Source organism: Cricetulus griseus, chromosome 5, assembly GCF_003668045.3.
Source record: "Cricetulus griseus strain 17A/GY chromosome 5, alternate assembly CriGri-PICRH-1.0, whole genome shotgun sequence".
In the NCBI taxonomy this organism is placed as follows: domain Eukaryota; kingdom Metazoa; phylum Chordata; class Mammalia; order Rodentia; family Cricetidae; genus Cricetulus; species Cricetulus griseus.
The window spans coordinates 133,853,874-133,860,556 of NC_048598.1; the positions used below are offsets into that span (position 1 = coordinate 133,853,874).

At 48.5% G+C, this 6,683-nt stretch overlaps 1 pseudogene; it reads left to right on the forward strand.

Annotated features, from left to right (window-relative positions):
- Window positions 1–911: 911 nt before the first annotated feature.
- LOC113836020 lies at window positions 912–2,591 on the forward strand (annotated as a pseudogene).
- Window positions 2,592–6,683: the final 4,092 nt, after the last annotated feature.

Genomic DNA, 6,683 nt, shown 5'->3' on the forward strand with positions numbered 1-6,683 from the left:
GACAGCACCATGAGACACGATTTTGCTCTGTCTATCACTTGCCTTCTCTCACTGGAAAGCAGACACCACACACAGTGTGGCTACCAAGTAGATTTGTAACAATTGTTACAATATCAAACTCCTTCAGAACCAGTTAGTGACCTATGTGTCCCCTCTCAGCCAACCGCCTTATCCTGTTTAGGCTGCCATGGCAAACTCCACAAACTGGATGGCTTCACCAGCAGAAATTATTTCTGGCAGTTTTAGGATCTGGGAAGTGCAAGATCTGGGTGCCAGCCAATTCAGTTCTTCTGGAAGTTTCTCTTCCTGACTCACATTTAGGAGCTTCAAGGACTTCCTTCTGTGTTCCCACATGGTGAGGATAGGGGGCTCTCATGTCTCTTCTTAGAAGGGCATGAGTCCCATCAGTCATGGGCCCTGCCCTCATGTTCTCACCTTGCAAAGGCCTCAGCTCCAAATCACATTAGGGCTTCAACATTTAAATTCTGAGAGAGCACAAACATTCAGGCCACACAGCAGGGGGCATCTAGGGCCCCCCCCCCACTTCTGCCATTAAGTCAGAGATGTCCTGATCTTTTGTTTGTTTGCTTTATTTTGTTTTCTGAGGCAGGGTTTCTCTGTGTAGCCCTGGCTGTCCTGGGAACTCATGATGTACAGCAGGCTGGCCTTGAACTCGGAGATCTGCCTGACTCTGCCTCCCGAGAGCTGTTTTTAAAAAACTTAAAGGCATGCACCACCATGCCCAGGCTGGGACCCCAACCTGCAGTAGGGAAGAGGGAAGACGTGATCTTGCTACAGCCACTTAGCAAACTAATGACCTGTGCAAACTAACGTGGAAAGACTTCCTGTTTCAGAGTTTTGGAAACTATTTTTATTATTATGTGTATGTGCTTGTGTGTGGGTTTAGGCCCATGAATGCAGGTGCTCTCAGATGGCAGAGCCGTCAGGTCAGATAGATGTGGAGTTACAGGTGGTTGTAAGCCACCCAACTTGGTTGCTGGGACAAAACCTGAACTTAACCACTGAAGCGTCTCTCCAGCCCCACTTCTCCTTTTCTCCCTCTCCCATCTCTTTCCTCAGGTCCCTCTATCCCTCTTCCTCTTCACCCCTCTCTCAGTAGGGTCTGACTCAGGCTCAGACTAGCCGGGCAGGCTCACTGGTCTTGCTGCCTCAGCCTCCCAAATGCTGGGATTACAGGTGAGTACCACAACACCTAGATTTCTTGTTGAGAAGAAAATAGCAAATTGAAAATAGCAATTAACAGGATCTGTATCCAAGCCTAGTCACCAAAATAGTGTTTTCTGTTTTTAAAAACTTCTTGACAGCCGCTCCTGAAGCACTGGCGTTCTCTCTGCCGCTCTCCAAGATGTCCATTGCTTAGGCTGTGTCCCTAGACCCTGGCACCCTTTACTCTCAACACTGCTTCCCTGAGTTGCGTGTCTCCCACGGAAGACTATGCGGTTTTGTCCAACACTGAGCTAGCTGCAGTGCTACCTTCGCCAGCACAACATCCTGAATGGGCCTATCGTGGGCTCTACTCACAAGCTCTATGAAAAGAAAATCTGCCAGAATAAGACCCAGAGGCAGAGGCTCTCATTCCCCTCCCCGACCCAACTCGTCATCCTCTACATTCTTCTACCGGTTCTCAGACTTGGATTCGGCCTCCGTGGACTCAGACCTGTAGGATCTGCTCCCAAAAGAGGACGCCTTACTTTACCAAAGCAAGGACTATAATGACGACTGCGATGAGGAGAGTTATTTGACTCCCAGGACATATGGGGAGCCCAAGTCTGTGGGCATGTCCAAGAGCTTCCACCATCCGGGGACCTCACTTGCAGATGGTCACTCTTTCCAACACCAGGTGCGTGATATTTTCTCTCCTTCAGGAGGACAAGGATAGAGAACCCCACATCTACGGCCGACACAGCGCCTACCAGAGCATCTCACACTACCACCCCATTTCCAGCGTCTCCAGGAGCTCCCTGGGCTTATCCTTTATCCTACAATCTCCACCTCTTCTGTGACATCCTCTTCGTCTTCTCCCTCTTCATGGCTTACCCGCCGCGCCATCAGGCCAGAAAAACAGGCCCCTGATTCCCTGCACTGGACTGGTATCACCAGGCCCCACTCTGGGACCAGCTATTGCCCTTCCTGGTCTATGCTGCCTGTCTGCTGTTTGTTTACTACGCCATACAAGTTGAAGAACGCAACCCTTTCTGGATGGATCCCCGAGAGTATGGTTTCAGAGCAGCTCTTCACAGTTTTGGCAGATTGCCTTAGCGGTATTTGCTGGGGGAGGAGTAGATGTGGGCTTTTTGTGTTCTAGTTAGGGGATGGAGGGCCTAGCCTAGGGCAGTGTTTATAGCCCACCTCCTTCTGCTAAGGAGGAAGCAAATGCTGGCCTTCCCAGTGGGCCCACGTGTACCTTCTTCTGGAGTCTCATAGCCCTGTTGCCTCTGACCCTTAAGGCTCCAGGGGGAAAGAACCTCATTTCTTTAGAGGAAAGCTTGGTGGTAGTTGTCATACATGCCTGTTTATTGTCACCTTTTCATGGTGTATTAACCAAAGGCCTTTGTTTTCGTGGACACAATAAAAAGCATGTTTATTTAAAAAAAAAAAAACAATTTTACTAAAAAAAAAAAAAACTTCTCTAAAATACTGTGATTTTAAGCATAGAAAGTTTGGAGAATACATTAACATTTGTACACACACCATAATTTTTGTTCTGTTTTCTTTTATGCAAACAGGCACATGCCACAGTAGGTGTGTGGAAGTCAGAGGACAACTTGCTGGAGTTGTTTGTCTTCTTATAACATTTAGGTGGGGTTGAGCTCAGGTTGTCTGGCTTGAAGGAGAGCACCTGTGTGCACAGAGGCATCTCACCGGCCCCTTCTTGCTTTGAGTAGAAACCATGTTCACCGTGCAGCATGTGAGATAGAATGATTTTGTTTATGCTGTCAAGCAAAGCCTGCCTTTAAGTACAGCCCAGTGCAAAAAAAAAAAAAAAAAAAAAAAAAAAAACAGGCCCTGGCCAGGGATGGGATAGGCAATCTCCTCTTAGGAGAGGTTCATTTCTCCAACTCACAGTAAATGGAAGACACCTGTCCCCCCCCCCCCCCCCCCACTAATTGAGACCTCAATTCTAAAATATTCTGGGTATTTTTACAGGGTGAGTGCAGATGTCATCTCCTGCAAAAGATACAGCTCGGATCTCTGGCCTGGGGCTATGACTGGGTCTTCAGGGAAACCATGCACACCCTGGTTGGGCTTGAGCACTTTTGGCCACCTGGTCCAGCCCCTGTCAGGGAGTCAAAGGCTATGGAATGATGTGTTGTGTAACTGACCTCCACCCTGAGGACAGAGGTTAGTCACAAGGAGGGAGTGAGAAGGAGAGGGAAGAGGAGGTCAGGAGGGACCCTGGACCTCAGAGAGCAGGGAGATGGTGGCTGGAGGTGGGGCCACAGGATTGCAGAGACCTAACCATGTGCAAACAACCTGAACCTTTGTCTCGTCAAACTTACAAAACACAAATCCAAAGACCCTGAAAGCTAGGTGCTGACTTTAGAGCACCACCTGCATCCAGGCAGGCACGTGGTCACTTTCCAAGGGCTGGGCCCCTAGTGACCGTACCATCTTGGGCTTGTAGAGCTGGCCCTGCTCAGAACTTAAAGGAGGACACCAAGCCCCTGGCAGTGGTATTAGTTGGAAGCAGAGTATAAACAACGGCAGGATTAGATATTGCAAGCATCTGGGATTCATTGTACAGACCTTGGGGTTTAAGCCAGATGTGGTAGCATATCCCTGTAACACCAGCACCTGGAATATGGAACCAGGAAAATCAGGAACTCAGAGTTGGTCTCAGCTATATAGGACATGTTAGGCCAATCTGGTCTATAAGAGATCCTGTCTCAAAAAACAAAACAAAACAAAAAACCTAACAAACAAATAAGTAGCCTTGGCAGGAGAGGGTAGAGGAGAGGTGAGCTCTGGGTAGAGTGTTGGAATGCCGACAAGAGCATGAGCATGAGTGGGAGGCCTCTGTTTTACACAGGTTGAAGGAAGTCAGAAGTACAGATTTTGGAGCAGGAGCCCACAGTGGGAGGCTCCACCAGGAGCCTTCAAATGAGGAAGGAAGGGAGAGAGGGAAGATTGGTGAGAGCTGCAAGAGATGAAGACCAGGCAGTTTTCACCACACCCCCTTTTCCCTTAGCATCTGGGAACCTCACTTTACAAATGCCACTTCTTGGTCACATGACTTTTGTGTCTAACCAACCACATGGAGTGAACTGAGCTCGGCTCTGCCATCCTAGCCAGTTGGTCTTCACATGCCCAGTCTTTTCCAGAGGACCCAGCTGGCCTTCTTACAGGACCTAGTGAAGCCAATGAGGATAGGGGAACCAATCCTCCTCCCCACCTCCACCCTCCATCTGGCAGGATGGACGAGTCTGTTAAAAACATATCAAAGAACAGTAACAAAGGACAAGTCCCATGAGTGACCAGGAGGACAGTAGTTATGTCTGAGAAATAACCCTGAACCTTGGTTATCTCGAATGCCATGTGACTTTCCTGCTAGTCCAGACCCCTCCCTCTTCTCAGTTCTGAGGACTTTCAGGACAAAGGGCTGTTTGCCAAGTGTCTCACATGATCATAGCCAAGTGATGAGAGTTTCCATTTGGACTCAAGCATCCATAAGCAGATGCCTCAGCCTCTCCCTTTTGTGAGTTATTAAGTCAGCAAGATGTCTCTAACCAGGCCAGAATCCCAGGGGAGAGATGGGATGTCAAAGCCAGGAATGTTGAGCAGGACACAGGGAGAGTTTTCGGGGGTGGGGGTGGTGAGCCCAGTTGGTGAGAGTGGAGGGCCAACTGTGAGGCTTTTGGTCTCTTGTTGGCTGCAGCCCATGGCCACGGGGAAATGGAGCCTTGTCTGGGAGTGTTGTCTCACAGAAGAGGAGCAATGGAATGGTAGTTCTGATGTGCCCCAGCCATCTGCCCGCTCCTTTTGATTTCTTTGAGACAGGGTCGCTCTACATAGCCCTGGCTGTCCTGGAGCTCACTATGCAGGCCAGGCTGTCCTAAAACTCACAGAGCTCCACTTGTGTCTGCCTCCCTAGTGCTAGGATTAAAGGCGTGGGTCAGTATGCCTGGCCTGGCCTCCTTAATGACTGTGAAAAGGAGTCATACTCATTTGTCCTGATGGCACCAGAGTGCTAAAGAGGTTAGTGCAAAGAAATTATTCAGGTAGTGTCTTCAACCTACTAATTTAGGTTGTTTATCTAAATTGTTCTAGTACCATTAAAAACTCTGGAGTCAAATAGCAGGGCAAAAACTTGATTGACTAGAGAAGCAGCGGAGAAGTGACCAGTGACCTCCTCTCTCTCCCCTTCCCAGATCCAAAAAGGCCACAGATCTTTCTAAGCCCCTCTCTACTACTGTGTCTCTCTGTATGTATCCCGAGTCCTCCAAAACCTCTATGGCTAGTTCTGGTCGGCTAGATGCTAACTCCGCCCCCTGATTCAAGGCTAACTTTATTAACAGATCTCAGAGTAAGATCAAAATATCCCACCAACAGTTCTCAGGAGCCTGCAAGAAAGAAAGAAAGAAAGAAAGAAAGAAAGAAAGAAAGAAAGAAAGAAAGAAAGAAAGAAAGAAAGAAAGAAAAAGAAGTCTCCTGCCTTTGTGTCTATTCCTCCAAATTATTAAGATGTTCTCATTGTTCACTGGTGTTTTTGATTAGTGCTGTCTGGCTCCAAATCTATGCTAAACTTTGCTCCAGGCAGGTGTTTAACTTAGGCCAAACAGTAAGGCAAGGCAGGTCTTTTATGTCAGTGCCTGCAGGAAGTAAAGAAACCAAGAAAAAAACAAGATGGGGAAATGCTGAGTTAATAAAAGGAAAACAGAGAGGGGAGCTGCAGCTTAGCAGTCACCAACTGTTTGCCCAGCATGCTCCATCTCCAGTACTAGATCAGGGAGAGAGTCAGATATATCTAAGGTCCTAAAGATTCCTTTAGAACCTTAGATATAGAAGAATGCAATAGGAGTCTGCAAGAAAGGCGTGGGAGGGTGAGTTGGATTCCCACCCTGTAACAATTTGCACTGCACGTCCTTGTGTTTGGTGGGTTATCATACCTTCATTTCTCTGCACCTCATCTGCCCCAGGTGTTAGACCCCCGGAAAACTCAGGTATCCGGGGTCCCAGGCCACGACCTCGGTCACCCCAATCACCAGGCGGATTCGAGAGCTTGATGCAAACTGCACAAGGCTTTATTGTAATTTAACGAGCTAACCCCATGTTAGCTCGGGTCTTTCACCCACCCGCCATGGCGGATGGCTAGAAAAGACGGCTCCTACTGGCTCCCAAAAGATCTTATAGGGCAGCGTAAGGGGAGTGTCTAGGGGTACGCACAGGCTCACGATTGGTGTGCCTCCAGGCTTGGAGGGCTTGCCCTGTGTTGATTGGTCAACTGGTTGTTATGGCCCATAGGTCCTCCTAGGGTGGTTGCTATGCTCTGTGCGTCATTGCTGTGCGCTTGTCCGTAAAGCACACCCAGAGCAGTAAAGCATAGCACCACCAGCTAACTTCTGATTGGTTCCTTGTCACGAGGCAGGCGTCTGACTTTCTAGTGACTAACTTTTGATTGGTTCCTTGTCATGAGACAGGCGTCTGACTTTCTAGTGTCTAGG